Below are 23,810 nucleotides of genomic sequence, written 5' to 3' on the forward strand. Positions count from 1 at the left end.
GCGATAAGCTATAATGGTGTTTTTTTTTCCAGAATAAACCATGATGGTTTATCATGTCGTCTGCATGTAGTTTTCCCCAACCATGGTGGTTTATTGAGCCCAAATAAGCCACCCTGATAAGCCATGGTCTGCAGTAAGGTCTGGTGCTCCACAGTGGTTTCAACAGATTGCCTGCAGAGTTCCCTGGCAAGAGTGGTCAAAATTGCTTCCACTGCTCAGCTCCTCTCAGGCAATATCTGTTTCCCAGAACTGCTTAGCAACAGACTGTGCTTACCGCCCACCTCTGCCCTTATCCCTCCCCCAGAAGTGTGCTCAAGAAAGTTCTGGGCAGGGTTTTGGATGTGCATTAGCACAAGGGGCAGCTGTGTGTGGCATTTGGCTCCAGTCCTGCAGACTTCTGCAGAGTTGTTAGAGTGGCCACCCCCTTTTAGGTGCTGGGCTGTTTTCCTCATGCATGTGTGTAATTGGCAGAGTGACCTTGAGCAGGTTTGTAGATTCAAAGCAGTATGAAGCAAGCCCTGTGTTAACCAAGCTGAAGAAGCCAAGTAAGCCCCTTTTAATGCTCCAGAACAGTTCCCTTTGATTCCTTTTCCTTTTATTCTGTCTTGTTTGTTTGCTGCTGGCAAGGGAGGAGTGGCTTGGACGTTGGGGCTGAGGGATAGGAATGAGAAGTGGGGAAGGGGGGGAAGCGACGGAGAGCAAACGGTTTGTGTCTGCTCACTTTTCCATGAAAACACAACGTCGCACCATTGCATCTGCTGGCCCCCATGAGGAGACCCCCCATATTTATTGCCTCCCCATTCCTGAAAACTGTCAAGGAGTTAGAACCCCACCCCCTTTTTGGTGAACACAGGCAGAGACAAGGGAATGGCTTTGAAAACCGTCTGGGAAGCAGGCGGCACTGGTGGGAGGAGGGGGCAGGAGCAGGAAGGAAGGCTTTGGGAATTGTGGGGGGCACTGGTTGGGTAGGGCAGGGGGTACAGAAAAGTGGCTAAGGATTAAGAGCACATTGATAATGGAGTGCTCCAGCCATGACCTTGGCCATGTCGGCATTCCCCGCACCATGCCTTCCCCTGTTGGGGAGTACACCACATTAGTGAATCACTCCCATCCGAGCTGGAGCACTTTGTATGACATAGCCTGTATGATTAAATATATTTCCGATATAGCTGAACTTTCCCTCCCCACAGATCCAACAGAGAACCTTCTGTGATTTACTTGAAATAAGAAACCTTGGCCCCAAGTTCCTTTGTTTGATTTCTGGTTTGCTCTTCTCATCTGTTTTGAAGATGTGCACTTAAAACAATTAGTATCCTGTTAGGCAGCATGAAGCAATATTTGTATAAGTTCTTGAAACAGCTAGTGCACACTAAATAGGTGCATCATTTAGCTGCTTGGTTTGGTCAAAAACCTCTCGATCCCTGCCTATCCTAGCTTGTAGTCCAGGGAGGGGAGATGGTAAAGCAATTTTTGCTGAATATTATTAATGCCTCCCTAAGGGAAGGTAATTTTCCATTGTGTCTGAAAGAAGCAATTGTTAGCTTCTTCCCTTGACTCCCTAGACTTCAATAATTAATCATAGGCCAGCAAGTAATTTACCATTTGGGGGCAAGGTAATCAAGAAAGTGGTGTCCACTCAACTCCAAGCAGTCTTGGATGAAACTGATTACCTGGACCCATTTCAAACTGGCTTCAGAGCGGGATACAGAGTTGAGACTGCCATGGTCGCCTTGGTGGATGATCTTCACCAGGTAATCGATAGGGAGAGTGCATCCCTGTTGATTCTTTTGGATCTCTCAGTGGCATTTGATACCATCAACCTCCTGGTATCCAGGAGGATGGTATCCTCCTGGATCTTCTGAGGGAGTTGGGGGTTGGGGCTGGGTGTTATCAGTATGCTGATGACACCCAAATCTATTTCTCCTTAACATCTTTATCCAAGGAAGGTATGACTCCTCTGAGTGACTGCCTGAAGTCAGTAATGGGCTGGATGAGGGAGAACAAGCTGAAAATGAATCCAGGCAAGACCGAGGTGCTCATTGTGAAGGGTCCTAATTCAGGTACTGAGGTATGTCAACCAGTTCTGGATGGGGTTGCACTCCCCCTGAAGGAGCAAGTTCGTAGCTTGGGTGTGCTTCTTGACTCAACCCTGCTCCTGACACCCCAGGTGGAGGCAACAGTGAGAAGTTCCTGTTATCAGCTTCGGCTGATATACCAGCTATGCCCATTCCTGGAATATGTGGACCTAGTAATGGTGGTGCATGCGCTGGTAACCTCTAGGCTTGATTTCTGTAATGTGCTCTACTTGGGGCTGCCTATATATTTACTTCAGAAACTTCAGCTGGTCAAAATATGGCAGCCAGGTTGGTCTCTGGGACATCCTATGGAGACCATATTACACCAGTTTTAAAATCTTTACACTGGCTGCCAGTTTGTTTCTGACCAAAATATGAAATGCTGGTTCTTCCCTTTAAAGCCTTACATGGTCCACGTTACCTTACGGAGCACCTTCTCCCCTATATCCCAGCCCACCACCTAAGATCCTCTGAGGGCTATCTGCTGCAGCTGTCTAATGTGAGATTGGCAGTAATGCACAAGAGGACCTTTTACTTTGCCTCCCCTCAGTTGTGGAATGACCTGCTGGTTGAAATGTGCCTGCTGACTTCTTTGAAGGTTTTTAAGCAGGAATTAAAGACTTTGTTCCCCTTCATGGATCACTGCCTTGTTGTGGCGAAGGGGCTTGCGTAACTCAGTGAAGCCAGAAGCTATGCCGTGCAGGGCCACCCAAGACGGACAGGTCACGGCAGAGAGTTCTGACAAAATGTGGTCCACTGCAGAAGGAAATGGCAACCCACTCCAGTATTCTTGCCAAGAAAACCCCATGGAACATATCACAAGGCTAAAAGAGATGACGCCGGAAGATGAGCCCCTCAGGTCGGAAGGTGTCCAAGATACTACTGAGGAAGAGCAGAGGGAATTTCCAAGTAGCGCCAGAAAGAGTGAAGCGGCTGGGCCAAAGCCGAAAGGACACTCAGCTGTGGATGTGTGTGGTGGTGAAAAGAAAATCCGATGCTGTAAAGAACAATATTGTTTAGGAACCTGGAATGTCAGATCAATGAATCAAGGTAAGCTGGAGGTGGTCAAACATGAGATGGCAAGATTGGACATCGACATCTTGGGAATCAGCGAACTAAAATGGACAGGCATGGGCGAATTTAATTCAGGTGACCATCATATCTACTACTGTGGGAAAGAATCCCTTAGAAGAAATGGAGTAGCACTCATAGTCAACAAAAGGGTGGGAAAAGCAGTCCTGGGGTACAATCTCAAAAATGATAGAATGATCTCAGTATGAATCCTGGTCCCGCAGCTGTTTTCGGTGTGGGGGGGAGGCGCTCCGGTTCTCCGCTATTTGTGTTGCCCTTATTTTCGCCGTAGTCTACGTAAATCTTTATGTAGACTAGACGTGCCAAAATAAGGAACGCAAATGGCGGCGCCCGTGGGCCGCCGCCATTTGCGTACGCGCTTTTTTTCCCCCCAAAGTCACCCGTGATAGGCTACGTGATGATTTACGTAGCCTATCACGGCTGACTTTGGAAATCTAGCCGTGATAGGCTACGTTAATCGTCACGTAGCCTATCACGGGTGTGTGTGTGTGTGTTTTTACTTTTTTATTTCGTAATGGCGGCGGCGGCGGCAGCCGGTCGGGAGACCGGCCGCCGCCCCCGCCCCTGCCGAACCGCTGCCGAACCGCCGCCGGGACCTGCCGCCGAGAGGGACATTCGGCCACGGTAAGTCCCATCCCGGGGGGGGCAGGGGGCCGGCAGAGAATTTCCCCAACACTTTCGGGGGGCTGAATGCTTCGGCACTCGGCCTCCTGAGGATTCGTGGAGAAATTCTCCGCCATCCCTAACTTGAGCACACTCCGGGAGAGAGCGCAGGACAGGAAGGCCTGGCATGCTATGGTCCATGGGGTCACGAAGAGTCGGACACGACTGAACGACTGAACAACAAGAATTGTATTTTAATGTTTTTACTTTTGTAAACCACCCAGAGAGCTTCGGCTATAGGGTGGTATAGAAATGTAGTAATAATTAGAAAAGGACAATGCATTAAATTGCTTCCCATGGGTTCCACCTCCACATGGTGAGCTGTTTGTGTGCCCCAGCTCACAAAGTAGATGGGGTGGCTTTTCTCCAAACCACTGCCTTGAAGCAACGTGGAGAAAATAAGCCAGTCCATGTGATGAACAGCAGTTGCTGGTCACGTGCAAACAGCTGCCACGGGAAGCAAATTAAAATTTTCTGTCTCCACAGGGTTAATGCATCATTGTGCCCTGATACTGTGTAGTTTGTAGACTCTTCTGACAGTGGAAATTGTAGGAGGGTAATATCACAGGCTGGTTTCAGGGACAGCAGGTCAAATGGGGAAACTCACACCTTTAAATATCCAAAGCTCTAGAAAAAGATTACAAAATGAAAAGTAAAATATGAAGAATGTTTAATGTTCAAATGCAGCCTTGAAGCAGGTAGTTTAAAGCAACTTCAAATGAGTCTATTCTGGAGTGTGTGTGTTTGTGTAGGGGGGTACAGTCCTCAGTGTGAATATATGGGCCAATTCAAACAACCTCTCTCTGTGGTTGCAGTTACAAATGTACTTCCAATGGCTATGCTAATTGTCTCCCTGCCCACAGAGTTTTTGCTTGCTGCCACAAACTACCCTAAATATTGGTTAGCAGTGGTAGGGCAAAAGTGTTGTTCTGTATGTTTGCGATCAAGCAAACTTGATAGTTCAAATTTCTGAACTACGTATGGAATGGCCCTTTTATGTGTCAAGCATGGTCATGAAAAGCTCACCACAAGGATGAGCCAATGTACGTTATGCTTTCAAGTAAAGTTACCATGCACCAAGATGGTTGTGTGAATTGGTCACAAGAGGGCTGTGCATTAATTCCTCAAGGGAAAATGCATATGTTTCCCAAACTTCTGATAGCTGAGCAACACCTCTTTTCTTTATTAAAACTGGAGGCACACTTCACTGTCATATCCAAAAGGCATGAGTCTGAAATAGTAATGACTACACATATCTTATTACCCTTTCCCTATGTATAATAATGATTTGAGACTAAGACTGGGTTCAGACAATTGCGTAGGGAGAAAAAGCTATCGTGCCTCCCCCCCCATGCATGTGCTGCACATGCTGCATGCACAACCACCATTTGCATAATTCCCTGTGATGCAGCGTGGGCTGGCACATTGTCCAAACTCAGTGCATGGCATGGCAGGATGGCTTCATACCCACCTTACAACCCACAACGTGCTGTAGGCTTGTAGGGTGGATATGAACCCACCCCCACTGCGTGTCAGGTTCAGATGACATGCCACCCCAAGCTGCATTGTGGGGAATTATGCAAATGGCGGTCACGCATGCAACATGCGCAGGGCAGGGGAAGAAGCCACAATAGTGTAGTGACTAGGAGAGAGAGCTGCAAATAAGGAGATTCCACTGCCATGAACTCATTAGGTGGCATTCTCTTTCAGCAACATTCCATCTCCCCATCTGCAATATGGGACGATAATAATCTTAACCTAATTTACATGATTGTATTTATTTTCACATTTTATGATCCATGTCTGAGTGTTGGCAGGCCCAGCCCAACCATTAGGCAGAGGGAGCCAGTCACCTCAGACAGCAGATGCTGGGAGGCAGCAGTAAGATGTTGGAGAAGAGAGCTGTGGGCCATGTGGCCTGCTCTGTGCCCCCTATGTTAGCCTGCTGCCTTTAGGTGCTGCGGAGGGCACTTTCCCAACGTCAGTTGAGGAAAGATTCAACTACCAGCCCAGTCGGCTTTTGTACATGGAATGGAATGGGAGGGGCACTATCTTGTTCTTTGCCTCAGGCAGCAAAATACCTGAGATTCCTGCACTGAGCAGGGGGTTGGACTCAATGGTCTTATAGGCCCCTTTCAACCCTACTATTCTATGATTCTATTATTCTACCTTGGGCTGGCCCTGAGTGCTGGCATGGTAAATAGGTTTTGGAGCTTAGTGAATTGTAGCTCAAACAATTCCAAAAAAGTATACCAAAAAAGTATTTAAAAAATCCAGTTAACAATGGCTTAATTCACTAATGAATCAACAATTCAAAGATGTATTTATGGAATACCACACCATTTTTCCTTAGGTGTGAAATTTTAATTTGCTCTTTATTCTGTAACTAAATAAAACAGTCAGATCTAATAGTGGACAGAAATAACCATGTATCCTGTCACCTCTGAGTACAAAGTAAATTTCCTCATTGTACTGTGCTGCTTTAAACGAGTATATAATTTCTTGAGTTATACAAGTTATTTGCATAAAAATATAACCCCTTGTGTAATTTTTTTAAGAAGTTACTTTATATATACAATCATTTGTTAAGCGCAAGGTGGCCAGATATGCACCACCAAAAAAAAAGAGGACAAAAGAGGAGACAAATTTGTATATGCTAATTATATGAATATATGCAAATTCAGAAAGAATTATTACATTTAGATAGAAATACAATATCAGTCGCCAAAGGGGGGAAGACTGTGTCCTCCAGACCCGCCCTGAGGGCTAAAGTAATTAAAACACACTAACACACACGCGTGTACACACACACACACACACACACACACTACTTTCAGCAGTCAGCAGAAGCAGTGAAAGAAGCAGGAGAAAAAGCAAGGAAGAAGGTAAAGGAGCAGCTGCTGCCAGGTCCCTAGTGAGGGAAATGGGAAGGGAGGCAATGCAAGCAATTTCTATTGTTATATGAGAAAGACTAAAGGAATGTCTTGTGAGTGAGTGAGTGAGTGAGTGGGGGGTGGCACAAGCATTTTCAGATTGTCCTGGAGCTAAGCAGAGTTCAGTGAGATGGGTCTGGGGTTCAGCTGACTGATATGTTCGTGTTGACCTTTATCCCACCTTCAGCTCCTGAAAGACTGTGCACCTCCTATCTCTCCTTCCTCTTCTTCACCCCATGATTCTTCTTTCTCCTCCCTGAGGCAATCTCATGTACCAGTTTCCTCCATCCACCCCCTTCCTGTCATTTCTTTTCTTTTCCTTCCTCCACCTACCTGCCTTCCTTCCACTCTGTCCATCTATACTCCTCTCTCCATCTCTCTCTCTTCTAGTTCTTTTCACCCCCACTCACCTCACTGGCTGTGTTGCTAAGAGGCAACGGTTCTTTGTAGGACTCAGAATACAGTGAACACACTAATGGGTGAAGGTTAAAGATTTATTAAGCAGGAACAAATTAATGGAGTGATTAAAACAGAAGAAAGCAGAATACTACAGAGCAAGATAATATGCTTATGACCCTAGAGTTGCCAGGGACCCCATCAAAATGTCTTAATGAATGTAACTTCAATACCGGCCTGGAATGCAGCACCTTTCCGGATTGGTCTGCATCAAGATCCCACTCTGGGATTGTCTCAGGTATTCATAGAATCATAGAATAGTAGGGTTGGAGGGGGCCTATAAGACTGTCAAGTACAACCCCCTGCTCCATGCAAGAATCTAAGTCAAAGCATCCCTGACAGATGGCTGTCCATCTTGAATGCCTCCAGTGTGGGGGAGCCCACTACCTCCCTAGGTAATTGGTTCCATTGTCGTATTGCTCTAACAGTCAGGAATTTTTTCCTGATGTTCAGCCGTAATCTGGCTTCCTTTAACTTGAGCCCATTATTCCGTGTCCTGCACTCTGGGATGATCGAGAAAAGATTCTGGCCTTCCTCTCTGTGACAACCTTTCAAGTACTTTAAGAGCTCTACCCTATCTCCCCTCAGTCTTCTCAAGGCTAAACATGCCCAGTTCTTTCAGTTTCTCCTCATAGGGCTTTGTTTCCAGTCCCCTAATCATCTTTGTTGCCCTCTTCTGGACCCTCTCCAGTTTGTCTGCATCCTTCTTAAAGTGTGGTGCCCAGAACTGGGCACAATACTCCAGATGAGGCCTAACCAGTGCTGAGTAGAGGGGAACTAGTACTTCACGTGATTTGGAAGCTATACTTCTATTAATGCACCCCAAAATAGCATTTGCCTTTTTTGCAGCCACATCACATTGTTGGCTCATATTCAGCTTGTGATCTACAATTCCAAGATCCTTCTCGCGTGTAGTGTTGTTGAGCCATGTATCCCCCATCTTGTAACTGTGCATTTGGGTTCTTTTTCCGAGGTGCAGAACTTGGCATTTATCCCTCCCTATTAAATGTCATTCTTTTGTTTTCTGCCCAGCGTTCCAGTCTATCAAGATCACTTTGAATTCTGTTTCTGCCTTCCAGGGTATTAGCTATCCCGCCCAATTTTGTGTCATCTGCAAATCTGATCAGCATTCCCTGCACCTCCTCCTCCAAGTCATTAATAAAAATGTTGAAGAGCACTGGGCCCAGGACTGAGCCCTGCGGTACCCCACTCATTACCTCTCCTCAGTTTGAGAAGATCCCATTGATAAGCACTCTTTGAGTCCACTTCTGTAGCCATCTGTGGATCCACCTGTTAGTTGTTTCATCTAGCCCACTTTTAGGGGGTTTGCTAATCAGGATATTCATGGGGCACTTTGTCGAAAGCTTTGCTGAAGTTGAGATATATTATGTCCACAGCATTCCCACAGTCCACAAAGGAGGTTACCTGATCAAAAATTGAGATCAGATTAGTCTGGCAGGATTTGTCATATATACTATTATGCTCATATTTTCTATTCTATTCTATTCTAGCCATAGTCCCTTGGCTTCAAGGATGTTTGGCAGTAAACCAGCATAGAGAGCTCTATGCCAGTTATTCTCCTAACAAGTAGCTAACCTTGAGAACCCACCAGAGGCTTATCTACTAGCTTCTCAAGTCTCAAACAGATAATTGGCCCTGGGAAAAGAAGCGTAGCTAACCACTAAAAGCAACAGGCCCAACTGGAAGTCTAGACATGAGAAGGAGCAATTTTGGTGTACACCACTAACTCCTCGAAATAGCAATTGTCTCCAACATTTCCACTATACCAGCCTGCTGATCAGCGTTATTTTGAAGCAGCTGGAGCTGCTGAAGTTGCACCCCCTTCTCATCCTCACACACATCCAAAGTTTTCTGAGATTTTTTGTCTGGTAGGGAGGGAAGAATATAGAAGGAGGGAGGGAGAGAACTCCAGCTCCCAGAATGCACTGCAATTTCAAACCTAATCTTAATCCATAGGGATAGAAGAAAGGGTTAGATTTATATAGCACAGCAGCATTTAGATCTCAAATAATGGAATTTTAGTGGACAAATTGGAATCCAGACCAAAAAAAGGACAGACAGAAAAGCAGAGGGCAATCTGGGACAAAAGAGGACATCTGGTCATACACCCAGAACAAGTATTACAGTTTGTCATTGAGGTATGACAAGGTGATGTGAACACACACCACGATCTAGGAACTGGGCAGGCCAGGAACAAAAATAATCTGGAATAATCATGCTTGCTTGTCAATCTGCACAGATGTGATGAGGAAGGAGTAATTGCCAGTATCTTTCATTGAAAGGCCACAATCTGTACATATTTACCTGGGAGTAAGTCCCATTTAACTCAATAGGATTTACTTCTGATTAGACAGATATAGGATTGAACTATGTGTGGTTGAAGGGTAACATGTCTTAAGTATAGGACCTTCTGAAATGGAAAACATGTTAAGGAGTCTTCCTTTTAAAACTAAAAATCAGGAAAAAATCTCTTTCATATATATCTGACAAATGTGTTCAACCAGTGAATTCATCTTTGCATAATTCTGTTTGATTTAATTGTGCACTTTTAAGTGATGGAGGTAAGGTTGCTAATTGATTTGACGTGTTAATTTTCATTAGTAGGCAGTAGTTCAAGCCTTCAGTTTTCCTCATGCTGTATATGACAGAATAGTCTGAAAATTAGTTAATCCATCAACTGATTTATGGCATTAATCCCATGAATGAAGGAAATTCAGATGGTGGGAATAATGAGCAGTGTGAGAGGTACTTAACTTTTTTCCCTCGCTTGAAATTCTCCCCTGCAAAAGCTCCTCCCAGGCTGGTTTGAGGTTGGTTTTTCCTAGGCTGGTTCATGACCAGATGTAAGCCTGTTTTGGGGAAATGGCCTGGGGGTAGGGGAGGGCATTTGCAGGTGAGAATTAGTGGGCACAGAAGGGTTAAGCACACTCTTCTTGCCTACAGATTTCCCTTCCACATGTATGTTACCTCGGCAAAAATATGTTTGAGGGGTGTGTATGTGTGTGTGTGTAGGGGAAACAATCATTTAAAAATGCCCCAGTGCGCCAGCCAAAGACGTTTTCCTGAAGAGGTAGGCCTGTACTCTCCTGAGGAACACTAGAAATAAATCCAAATGCTATGTAGAATCACATAAAAGGTAAAGGTGTCCCCAACCAGTCGTGTCTGACTCTAGGGTGTGGTGCTTATCTCCATTTCTTAGCCGAAGAGCCAGCGCTGTCCGAAGACGCTTCCGTGGTCATGTGGCCAGCATGACTGAACACCGAGGTGCACGGAACGCTGTTACCTTTCCCGCCAAAGCGGTACCTATTTATCTACTTGCAATTTCTTGCTTTCAAACCGCTAGGTTGCCAGGAGCTGGGACTGAAGACGGGAGCTCACTCCGTCACGTGGCACTCGGGTCTCGAACTGCTGTCCTGCCGACCTTCTGGTCTGCAGTTCAGCGTCTTAACCACTAAGCCACCGCAGCCCTATGTAGAATCACATAAAGAAGGATAATTTGAATGCAACAATTTCTTTCCATGAATAGCTCACCCTTGCTACTCAGATACCACAGTTTATGATACTGAACATTAGATCAAAACTAGGAAGAAAATGAAGAAGGAACATCACATCAAAGAACCACCTTACTATTGATTCTGTTTTAAAAATTATTTTGTAGCTCACCTTCACTGAAATGCTTGACACAGGTTACTTTATTTTTTTAAAAAAACACCCTAAAAAACCACACACACACACACACACACTTAAATCAGAATGAATAAAATCTCACAAATGTTAAAACTCCTGCTATCTTATAGCTAGGTGCTAGGGCTGGAGGGAGTGGGGGGAACTGCTTTAAAAACATCAAAGACTCCTGTGGTACCTTAAAGACAAAAGAATGTATTGTCTTTAAAGCACCACAAGATTAACACAACTATCCCCTTTTTTATGTTACACTACTTCTGGAAAATGTTGATACTCCAACTTTGATGAATGACAAATGAAGGTCATTCATTCATATAACTTACACACAGTGATAACAACAAGAACAAAAATTAAAATACATACAGATAAGTAAACAATATTCCACAACTGATATTCCATAACTGTGGCGGTAGCCATTGAGAATATATACCCTTGAAATCCTGATCTGACATGCAGGTGATAAATTTCAAAGGATGTTCTTTGTCAATGAGACATTGGGGTAGATGTGGCCTCTTAAGTATCTTGGACCCAAATTCTTCAAGCCTTTATAGGTGATAATCAGCATATTGAAAGCAAAACTAGACATTATACACAGGTATGTGCAATGAACACATATGGAACCCTGCATGGGGAATAAGAGGCAGCAGTGGGACAATTTGGAGCAGAAAAATGCCCGATGAGGACAGAACTAAGCACCCCCTTCCTCTGCACCTCCACTCTTGATCAACCCCTCTTTCCAATGCTCCTATTGGCATTTTTGAAACCTTAACTCAAATAAACTCCTTGCTTGCTTCCTCTTCTTTTTACAATCCTTGTATTGTATTTCAATAAATAATGTAGCGCATGTAACTTGTATAAGTTGGATAAAAAAATAATGGATTTATGCTTTTTACATTGGCAGGGTTCTCTGCATAGGGTCTGTGTGGGTAAAATGAGTTGAGAAAAAGTAATTCCTATTTCTTCCAGCTTGGAGGAAAATAGATCGCGTGAGGCAGGCAATTTTACCTTTCTAACAAACTGAGCACATCAACATTTATACAGTAAAAATGAATGTGCACAGTTGCACCAACGCAGTCGTGCGCATTCTTTTAATTAATGCAATGTCCTGAAAAAAGGAGGGGAAACTTGATTGGGAACATGGGGTATGCATGAATTGTAATCAGGATTTGCTTTTGCTGAAAGCAAAATAAGCAAGGTACACAAGAGCAGCGTTGCAAATTTTCAATCAACAATATTAGTCAAAGGTTCTAATAGTGGAGAAAGAGGGATGGGACAATAACCATGAATCAGGTGGCTTGAGGCTTCTGCCCAAACTAATTGATGGAAGATTTGTATTACCTTAATGAGGCGCAAGTTTCTGCATAAGAAAACCAGGAAGTTTTAACTAGGGATGCTGCAGAAATCCACTGCAGGCTCAAATAAGGACAGATTCCCAAGAACTTGACCGGCTCCCCTTAAATCTATGCCCACCAGACTCTGTGAAGGACAGCTTCCAGTTTTTAAAAAGAAAAGGTCTGGGAATGGCATCTACCATTCACGGACTTTGGAAAATCATGGCTGTAAATTGCATATTTTACATCATTTGCTACCATAAAGTACTTACATCTATGTAAATTTCAGCTGTAAAAGTGGCAGACCCCCACCCCCGGACCAGACTTTGAGGGGTTCGCCCATCTCTAGTGATAACCGATGACAGGTCTCAGAATATGGTACAAACTGTGCTACGTCCTTCTGTTTCAGAGATGTGAAGTCAGAAACGTTTTCTTTCAGATTGTTTCCAGATGGATAGCTCCTACTGCCATCAATTAAAAGGGATTGTGCAGCTGTTCTGTCTTTGCCTCCTTAGGGCACAATCCTATCGATTGTACCTTTGCTGCTCTAAAGCCTCTGAATTTGGAGGCTTTCAAGATTCGCATACCCTGCTGGGCTTGAAGCCAGCAGGGTGGGAAGAGCAGCAGAGGTGATCTTCGCCTCCTCATCCTTCTCTTAACCAGTTTTTGCGAGACAGGCTTTTCAGCCCATCTGGCAAGGGCACTTCAGAGGGGGAGGGAAGGAGGCCGGAGGTGGCTCAGGATATCTCATATCCTGGCCTCTCTAGTCTCTTCCCCTCCCCACCCACCAGAACGCCTCTGTTCCTCCTTCACAGAGGGCAGCCAATGCAGTTCTTTCCTGGCTGGGGCATGCTGGGAGTTGTAAGACCTTATTTTGTCTGAACATGCATAGGATTGTGCCTTTAAAGTAATGTGTGTTTTGCTCCTTGGCCACAGGAAAGTCAGGTGTTCTGAATACCCCTAACACCCAGGCTTTGGATGTAAAGTATAAATGTAGGAACCAAGAGACTTTATGCCCCTGAGAAGGTTGAATTTTAAGCACTCCTTCTAATAGATTTCCTGTGATCTGACAGGTTAATGTTTATATATTTGGAGCATTCATAACAGTGAACAATAAAGTATTTGGGATCTTTCTCCTCGATATTTAGGACAGCTGCTTAGCATAAATATGACATGTGAAAGCATCCAGTATCGTGACTAAAAAAGGAGAAGAAAAAAAAGGTAACATTCTATAAAATTTAGAGGCAGTGAGAGTGGGGGAAGAATGTACATTTTCAGGGATCATATCGATGGCACTTAAAAATACTTTGAATTCTTTAATTTTATCCCTACCTTTAGCATTTTACAAGATCCTTAGATCTAAAATTGGCAACTCCTACACTACAGTGTACAGTGCCTTACTCGGAAGCACTCTACAGCACTATGAATGAGCTTTCCCATTCTCATTAGATGTCCTTCCCACCTTTTAGCCCAGAGAATGGTATTCAGGTAGAGATATGCAAAACTTGTCCCTTTATTTCTGTAGCATTTTTCATCTGCTTCCTCATGCTCTTAGATATCCACAGAAAGCCCATGGAGCATCTTGAATATGTTTGCTTTTCTGAACAACTTCTGCACAATAGGAAGCTGTTCCCCCACCACCACCACACAAAGCAGTTGCATAAACTAATATGCATTGAAGTGATAGGCCAGGATATACCTGATGTCATTTTACATAACCATTTTCACTACCTGCATGCACAGTATTGCTGGTTGTGCCCAAATTTCCATTCCATTTTGCTGCATAACCTTCATAGACAAGTACATGTACAATTTGAAAAAGGGAGAAAATCAAAGTTGGATCCTGGAAAGTTCAAAAATATTTCATATTTTTGATATGTTCAAACATGTTCAAAAATATTGTTCAAAAACAATACATGTTCAAAAATATTGTTTTGTTTGATAAACTTAGAAGGATGTAAGAGTTATGCTGAAACAGACCAATGGCCCGTCTAGTTCAGCATTCTGTTCCTTCAGTGGCCAACTAGATGTCCTCCTGCCTGTGAGTTTCCCTTAGGCATGAGTAAAATAGCACCATTTTGTGGTTTCCAGAAACTAGTATGCAGAGGCATACTGCCTGATACAGGAGATAATATGTAGACATCATGACTAAAAGCCATTGATAGCCATATCCCTTTATATTTCATGTGTGTCCCCTTCTATGTTGGAATTTCCAGTGAGGGTTGAAACATGAACTATTAGTATTAGGTGCTTTCTTTAATACACACACTCATGCAGAGAGAGCGAGAGAGAGAGAGCACAAAGCAAGTAAATTCAGAAATATCCAAATCCAGTTTCATCTTTTTAAAAAACCACTATCTGGCTTAATAGCATTGTTTTCATACATTATGATTTCTTAACTGCCCCATACATTCCAAAGAACTGAAATGAAGTGGCTATTGCTGTCTTACCATCTACATTTCATAACCTCACTTATTTCAGCTAGGATGTATGAGAATTCTGTTTGGGGGGTGAAATCTCAATGGATTTTACCAGTTTGGTCCTGCCAGATTTCATTATATTTTCCCCCACTGGCATCAACTCGATCTGTCATAAGTCGATCCGATATGTGGATTTTGGATATTTTTTTAAACGGCAGCGGCAATTTGTGCAAATGGGATTTTTTCAATATTATTTTTCAGATCTTTAAATTTGTGCAAATAGGGTTGTGGCTTTCTTGTGTCTTAACATTTGCACAATTGGGGTCATATATATATATATTTAATTAGAGGTCTTTTTCAAGTCCATCAGTCCACTATGTATTCCCATTAAAATTTCCATATCTATGTTCCATACTTTTCAAAGAACTTCTCAATTTCATCCTCCACTTTGGCACTTCTGAGCAAAAAATATATAAAAAACATATACGATCCCATTTGCACACATTTAAAGACCTGAAAAACAATTTTAAAAAACCAAACAATTCCATTTGCACAATCACAGGACCTGAAAAAGTATGTTGATTTATATAATGTGTGCAAAAAAATACAAACATTTCTGGAATAGGAAAAAAATCTCCTACAATCTGCTGCCGCTTATTGGACTGGAAACACTGTGAAATCCCATCGGGCTTAAACAGAACAGAATTCCCAGTGTCACACATCCTTAATTTCAACTGTCCATCTTTAACATTGCCCCTGTAGTTTGGTATTGATTCAATCAATTGAGATGGCTGTTGAACAGTTTTCAAGGGGGAGGAGGGGGGGAGGCTTCAGCAATGTTGTTTTTACTTCATTATTTACCTTCAGTGCTACCACCTTTTCTCTGATTAACACAGGATAAATTATCTTATTCTACACAGTATCCTACACGAGAGTGTGGTGATGTCTTTGTCCCTCTGTTACAAAAATTGTGTTCTTTCCCTGGTAGACTTTCCAATTTGTTTACCAAGAACGAGAGGAGGCAGAGATCTGGTCCAACACACTTTTATTCTGCAGAATAAGGCAACCTTTGGGGCTAACTCTCCAACAAAGATCACAATCAATTAATGTGATCCAGAGGCTTATATACACAAAGTCTCTGGGGGCTGTCTTACGCCTGCTCTCTACTAACTTCTTTGTCTAGGCACAACAACTCCCCTCGACACTCAAGCATGCGTGGAGAGACAGCAGAGAGATAGTCATGTACTCTTGCATACTACATTCTTGACATTCTTGAGTCTCTGATAAGGCACTGTATCTTTGTTTAGCATGGCAATTTCACACAGAGGTACAATAGACATAGCCTAGCTTATACAATCATGGGATAACAGACATATTACAACTGAAATTTCTATAGCACCTCCAAGAGTTATCGCTTTTACTGATAACTCTTTGTAGGACTGGGGACATGTAGAAATAGAGTCCAACTTTAGTGATATGATCATCATCAGTTTATTTGTTTTCTGCTTTTCCACAGTAAGACTATGCTCAAAGTGGTTTATAGCAATGTCAGAAAAATTTATACACAAAAAAGCAGCAGAGCAAGTGTAGGAGAACAGGTATGGGGCCGATAGACTAATTAATTAATTACAGGTGTTAATTAACTTAGCAATGCCAAGATGTTTATGTTATCATCAATACTATTGATTTGTGAAGGGTCATTGTGCTTAAAACTGTACCTGTTTTACACAAGAGCCTCTGTCTGCACCATTGTAAAAACCCTGGACACTATTCTTAAAGGAACTCAGGATGTTAGACCCTTTTCTGCCTATGAAGCCTGCATCCCAAAGCTGTGAAATTTTACTGTCCTCTTGGCATTGATTGTTGTTCAGTCATTCAGTCGTGTCCGACTCTTCGTGACCCCATGGACCATAGCACGCCAGGCCTTCCTGTCCTGCGCTCTCTCCCGGAGCGTGCTCAAGTTCATATTCATTGCATCACTGATGCTATCTAGCCATCTCATCCTCTGCCGTCCCCTTCTCCTTTTGCCTTCAGTCTTTCCCAGCATCAGGGTCTTTTCCAGAGAGTTTTCTCATCGCATTAGGTGGCCAAAATATTTGAGCTTCAGGATCTGTCCTTCCAATGAGCACTCAGGGTTGATTTCCTTTAGGATGCACTGATTTGCCCTCCTTGCAGTCCAGGGGACTCGTAAGAGTCTTCTCCAGCACCACAGTTCGAAAGCATCAATTCTTTGGCGCTCAGCCTTCCTTATAGTCCAGCTCTCACAGCCATACATTACTACTGGGAAAACCATAGCTTTGATTATACGGACCTTTGTCGGCAAGGTGATGTCTCTGCTTCTTACTATGCTGTCTAGGTTTGCCATAGTTTTCCTCCCAAGGAGCAAACGTCTTTTAATTTCATGGCTACAGTCACCACCGTCTGCGGTGATCTTGGAGCACAAGAAAGTAAAATCTGTCACTGCTTCCATTTCTTCCCCTTCTATATGCCAGGAAGTGATAGGGCCAGATGCCATGATCTTCGTTTTTTTAATGATGAGTTTCAAACCAGATTTTGCACTCTCCTCTTTCACCCACAACAAGAGGCTCTTTAGATCCTCTTCGCTCTCTGCCATTAGGGTGGTATCGTCTGCATATCGGAGGTTGTTGATAATTCTCCCAGCAATCTTAATTCCGACCTCTGATTCATCCAACCCGGCATTTCTCATGATGTACTCTGCATATAAGTTAAATAAGCAGGGCGACAATATGCAGCCTTGTCGTACTCCTTTCCCAATTTTGAACCACTCGGTTGTTCCATGTCTGGTTCTTACTGTTGCTTCTTGACCCTCGTACAGGTTTCTCAGGAGACAGGTAAGGTGGTCTGGTACTCCCATCACTTTAAGAATTTGCCACAGTTTGTTGTGATCCACACAATCAAAGGCTTTAGCGTAGTCAATGAAGCAGAAATAGATGTTTTTCTGGAATTCCCTTGCTTTCTCCATGATGCAGCGAATGTTGGCGATTTGATCTCTAGTTCCTCTGCCTCTTGGAAACCCAGCTTGTACTTCCGGTAGTTCTAGGTTCGCATACTGCTGAAGCCTAGCTTGTAGGATTTTGAGCATCACCTTGCTGGCATGTGAAATGAGTGCAATTGTGCGGTAGTTTGAACACTCTTTGGCATTGCCCTTCTTTGGAATTGGAATGTAAACTGATCTTTTCCAGTCTTGCGGCCATTGTTGAGTGTGCCACATTTGTTGGCATATTGAATGCAGCACTTTAACAGCATCATCTTTTAGGATTTTAAATAGCTCAACTGGAAGACTGTCATCTCCGCTAGCTTTGTTGTTAGTAATGCTTCCTAAGGCCCACTTGACTTCACTCTCTAGGATGTCCGGCTCAAGTTCAGTGCTAAAACGTCAAATCAAAAAGGGACGCAAATAGCGCCCGCTACGCTATTTGCGTCCCTTTTTGATTTGACGTTTTAGCCTATGTAAATATTAACGTAGGCTGAAACGGTGAATCAAAAGGGGACACAAATAGCACCCGCTACGCTATTTGCGTTCCCCTTTATTTTCACCATCATAGTCTACGTAAATATTTACGTAGATTAAGACGGCAAAAATAAGGAACGCAAATGGCGGCGGCCGTAGCCACCACCATTTGCATACACGGTTTTGTTTTGTTTTTTTACCCAGAGCCCTCTACGCCAGAAATCCGGCTGCGGACGGCTCTGGCCTGGCTGGGCCTGGCCGGCTGCTCCGCAGAGCTGCTGCGGAGCATAGCTGGCTGCGGAGGATTCTGGGGGGAAGGAACGGAGCACCTCCCCCCCCCAGCGAGGATTCCAGGGGGTGGGACGGAACGCCTCCCCCTGCACCATCAACATAATCCGCGAATGGTAAGTGACTTTCGTACATCCCTACCATGGGGTCACAAAGAGTCGGACATGACTTAATGACTGAACAACAACAACAACAACAACAACAACAGTGGAGGAAACGGTGGAATAACTGCACAATGCCTTCTGATTGGTAGTGCTAGGAAACATCCTTTGTTTTTTCTGAGTCCTTGGAATGTTCGTGGATATTCTGCAATGCCACAGGCTTTGTTGCCAGAGGCACAACACAATATAGATGAGTTCTTTAAGGCGCTGACTTAGAAACAATGACATGGGCTGCTTGGTTTACATAATTTTGATTTTTTCCTTGAAGAACTCCTCAAAGCCTTTTGCAGAGTCTACATTTCTGCAGAACACAGTTTAAAAAACAGCAACAAATGAACTAGAGGAACCTTTGTACAGCTAAATATATTCAGTTTAAAAATGTTTCATGTAGACATTTCCTCCAAATGAAGATCTGCTTATTTAAAGAGAGGGTGTGAATGAACTGAAGAGGTTTCCAAGACAATAGGAATAATAGGTTTTAATACATTTTTTTTAAAGTTCCATTCGACAGATTTTTAAAATAATGTTTAAACATTTACTATCTGTATTGAAATCCCATATGGTAGGGGTCCCCAACGCAGCACTCATGCATGCCATGGCACCCATGGGGCCTCCAACAGTGCCTGGGAAGCTCTCAACCCCCTGCCCCCTTCAAAAATACATTCAAAAATGCATTTTTAATTTTAAAAAACTTGAAAAATATTAGGCCGCCAGGTTCTCCTTTCTTTTCCTGAACCTGCAGCTGATCAGCTGTTCAGTAGGCAGGAAGAAAAGGAAAGAGTTGCTTCGTGGGCCCACCCAGTCTTCTTTCATCCACACAGACTTTTCGTCTTTGCATGCTCTCTCTCTCACTCTTTCTACCCCTCCTTCTCCACTCCCAGCCTCTAGCCTCACTGTTTCTCTTCCCCAACTCCTTTCTTCACTATTTCTCTCCCTTCCTAGCCTTTCTCTCTCCTCACCTCCTTACCTTGCTGTTTCTCCTCCCTCCTAGCCTTTATGTTTGCTCTTTCTCTCCCCTGTATCCCTTTTCCTTACTATTTCCCCTTCTGTCCCAGCCTATAACCTCACTATTTCCCCCACCACCACTTCTTTTCACTAGCTGGCCCCCCACTATCCACATCCTCCATGGGAGCCATTTTGTGATGGTGCCCAGAGCAGTTCCTCAAATTCCCAAATCTGCCCACTGGTCCAAAAAGGTTGGGGACCCCTGTCATACAGTACGGTGTGATCCTGAATGTGAAAACCTAAAGGACAGAGCTGCTGTATCAGGGATGTGTGGCCCTCCAGATGTTGTTGAACTGCAACTCCTATCATCCTTTACACTTAGTGGCTAGGGCTGATTGGAGTTCTACTCTGACAACATCTGGAAGGCCACATATTGCCCATCCATGCTTTAAAGCAAAGGTGGTAATCTCTCAGTGGCTGCCTAGGAGCAGTAGGTGGGGCTTGAGGCAAAAGTGGGTGGGGGTGCCTATTTTATCTCTCCCTCTCTGCCACCCCTTTCTCTCTCTCTTATTCCTCCCTCCCATTCCAACTCCTTTTTCTGAGATTTTTTTCTGCTTTGAGGCTGAACCCCATCAAAGTCTGTCAACATCTGGAGGGCTACACATTCTCCACCCCTACACTATGTAGTGTAACTGATAAAAATATAAAAAGCAAGCAACAAAAATAAAGGGATTTTAAGTGTAGGGTCAATGTTTATTGAAATATTATTAATAATAGAAATGAAAGCTTTCCTTAGTATCTTTGGATAGATGAAGGCAATATACAAATTCTAAAGTAATGTAAACCTATTACTCCCTGTTATTGAATGTAGCCTGTTCCATAATGTAGTGGTTGGCAAGGGTGGGAGCCTGAGCAATAGTTATAGATTCTTCTTATTAAATCCATGGATGAGGAATTTTCATGTCATCAGCACTAAGGGCTGAACCATAGTTACACACAAATGCAGAATGTGCATCTAGGCAAAACAGCTTCTGGAGGAGGTAATATGCAGTGGAGAAGCAAGGAGGAATTGTGCTTAACCCTTTGCCCACCTGCAACTGTTCTGTTATATCTCCCCCCCTTGCTTACCCCTCCTTGGGATTCCAGGTGTGTTTTTACCTTGCAAATCACCCCCTTTCTCTGCTGCTGGTCCTGTGCTGCAAATCCTCCTCTCCTAAAGCTGTTTGTGAAGCAGAAGCTATTCTCAGGGTTTTATTACACGCATTTGCATGTAAAGTGTAAATAGGCTTTGGGAGGAATGTGAACTAAAAAAACCCTCCTACATACAGTTGTTGGATGCGGAGAGCAAGATTCTTTCCTCACTAGTTCCTTTCTGTGCCACTGAGGCATTGTTGTTGTTCAGTCGTTAAGTCGTGTCCGACTCTTCATGACCCCATGGACCATAGCATGCCAGGCCTTCCTGTCCTCCACTCTCTCCCGGAGTGTGCTCAAGTTCATATTCATTGCATCGGTGATGCTATCTAGCCATCTCATCCTCTGCCGTCCCCTTCTCCTTTTGCCTTCAGTCTTTCCCAGCATCAGGGTCTTTTCCAGGGAGTTTTCTCTTCACATTAGGTGGCCAAAATATTTGAGCTTCAGCTTCAGTATCTGTCCTTCCAATGAGCACTCAGGGTTGATTTCCTTTAGGATGGACTGTTTTGACCTCCTTGCAGTCCAGGGGACTCGTAAGAGTCTTCTCCAGCACCACAATTCGAAAGCATCAATTATTTGGCGCTCAGCCTTCCTTAGAGTCCAGCTCTCACAGCCATACGTTACTACTGGGAAAACCATAGCTTTGATTATACGAACCTTTGTTGGCAAGGTGATGTCTCTGCTTCTTACTATGCTGTCTAGGTTTGCCATAGCTTTCCTCCCAAGGAGCAAGCGTCTTTTAATTTCATGGCTACAGTCACCGTCGGTGGTGATCTTGGAGCCCAAGAAAATAAAATCTGTCACTGCTTCCATTTCTTCCTCTTCTATATGCCAGGAAGTGATGGGGCCAGATGCCATGATCTTAGTTTTTTTAATGTTGAGTTTCAAACCAGCTTTTGCACTCTCCACTTTCACCCTCAACAAGAGGCTCTTTAGATCCTCTTCGCTCTCTGCCATTAGGGTGGTATCATCTGCGTATCTGAGGTTGTTGATAATTCTCCTGGCAATCTTAATTCCGACCTCTGATTCATCCAACATAGCGTTTCTCATGATGTACTCTACATATAAGTTAAATAAGCAGGGCGACAATATACAGCCTTGTCGTACTCCTTTCCCAATTTTGAACCAATCGGTTGTTCCATGTCCGCTTCTTACTGTTGCTTCTTGACCATTGTACAGGTTTCTCAGGAGACAGGTAAGGTGGTCTGGTACTCCCATCTCTTTAAGAATTTGCCAGAGTTTGTTGTGATACACACAATCAAAGGCTTTAGTGTAGTCAATGAAGCAGAAATAGACATTTTTCTCGAATTCTCTTGCTTTCTCCATGATCCAGTGAATGCTGGTGATTTGATCTCTAGTTCCTCTGCCTCTTGGAAACCCAGCTTGTACTTCTGGTAGTTCTCGGTTCACATACAGCTGAAGCCTAGCTTGTAGGATTTTGAGCATCACCTTGCTGGCATGTGAAATGAGCGCAATTGTGCGGTAGTTTGAACACTCTTTGGCATTGCCCTTCTTTGGAACTGGAATGTAAACTGACCTTTTCCAGTCTTGTGGCCACTGTTGAGTGTTCCACATTTGTTGGCATATTGAGTGCAGCACTTTAACAGCATCATCTTTTAGGATTGTAAATAGCTCAGCTGGAATACTGTCTTCTCTGCTAGCTTTGTTAGTAATGCTTCCTAAGGCCCACTTGACTTCACTCTCTAGGATGTCCGGCTCAAGTTCAGTGACCGCACTATCATGGCTATCAGGGACATTCAGTTCTTTCCTGTGTATTCTGTGTTTTCTGTGTATTCTTTCCACCTCTTCTTAATCTCGTCTGCTTCTGCTAGGTCCCTGCCTTCTTTGTCCTTTATCATGCCCGTCTTTGCACAAAACGTTCCCTTGAGATCTCCGATTTTCTTGAAGAGATCTCTAGTCTTTCCCATTTTGTTGTTTTCCTCGATTTCTTTGCATTGTTCATTTAAGAAGGCCTTCTTGTCTCTCCTTGCTATTCTCTGGAACTCTGCATTCAGTTGGGTACATTTTCCCCTTTCTCCCTTGGTTTTCGCTTCCCTTCTTTCCTCAGCTATTTGTAAATCCTCATCAGACAGCCACTTGGCTTTCTTGCATTTCTTTTTTTGGGGGATGGATTGAGTTGCTGCCTCCTGAACAATGTTACGGACCTCCATTCATAGTTCCTCAGGCACTCTGTCTATCAGGTCTAATCCCTGAAATCTATTCCTCACGTCCACTGTATATTCATAAGGGATATGATTTAGGTCATACCGGAATGGTTTAGTGGTTTTCCCTACGTTCTTCAATTTAAGCCGAAATTTTGCAACAAGAAGCTCATGATCTGAGCCACAGTCAGCTCCAGGTCTTGTTTTTACTGACTGTATAGAGCTTCTCCATCTTTGGCTGCAAAAGACATAATCAATCTGATTTTGATATTGACCATCTGGTGATGTCCATATGTAGAGTCGCCTCCTGTGCTGTTGGAAAAGAGTGTTTGCTGTGATCAGCGTGTTCTCTTGGCAAAACTCTATTAGCCTTTGTCCTGCTTCATTTTGTACACCAAGGCCATGCTTGCCTGTTATCCCGGTGATTTCTTGACTTCCTACTTTAGCATTCCAATCCCCTATGATGAAGAGGACATCTTTTTTTGGTGTTAGTTCTAGAAGGTGTTGTTGGTCTTCATAGAACCGATCAACCTCAGCTTCTTCGGCCTCAGTGGCTGGGACATAGAATTGAATTACTGTGATGTTGAATGGTTTGCCTTGGATTCATACTGAGATCATTCTATCATTTTTGAGATTGTACCCCAGTACTGCTTTTCCCACCCTTTTGTTGACTATGAGTGCTACTCCATTTCTTCTAGGAATGTCAGAGAATTCCGCCACGGATCTCGGGGAGGCCGAATGCCAGTGCATTTGGCCCCCCGAATTCAGTGGCGGAATGGTCTGCCCCCCCGCCCCCCCGGGACAAGACTTACCTGGGGTGGATCTTCCTGGTGGCGGCGGCTCCGGCAGCGGCTCCGGTGGCAGTGTGGCGGCGGCGGCCGGTCTTCCGACCGGCCGCCGCCGCCATTTCCAGTTT

At 43.9% G+C, this 23,810-nt stretch overlaps 1 protein-coding gene across 1 annotated transcript in view; it reads left to right on the forward strand.

The window, feature by feature from the left end:
• Positions 1-23,810, forward strand: part of MYRIP (myosin VIIA and Rab interacting protein) — a 278,185-nt gene that overhangs the window by 121,251 nt on the left and 133,124 nt on the right. The window lies entirely within an intron of this gene.

Source organism: Heloderma suspectum, chromosome 5, assembly GCF_057233095.1.
Source record: "Heloderma suspectum isolate Gila_16-S chromosome 5, 16-S_ref, whole genome shotgun sequence".
Taxonomy (NCBI): domain Eukaryota; kingdom Metazoa; phylum Chordata; class Lepidosauria; order Squamata; family Helodermatidae; genus Heloderma; species Heloderma suspectum.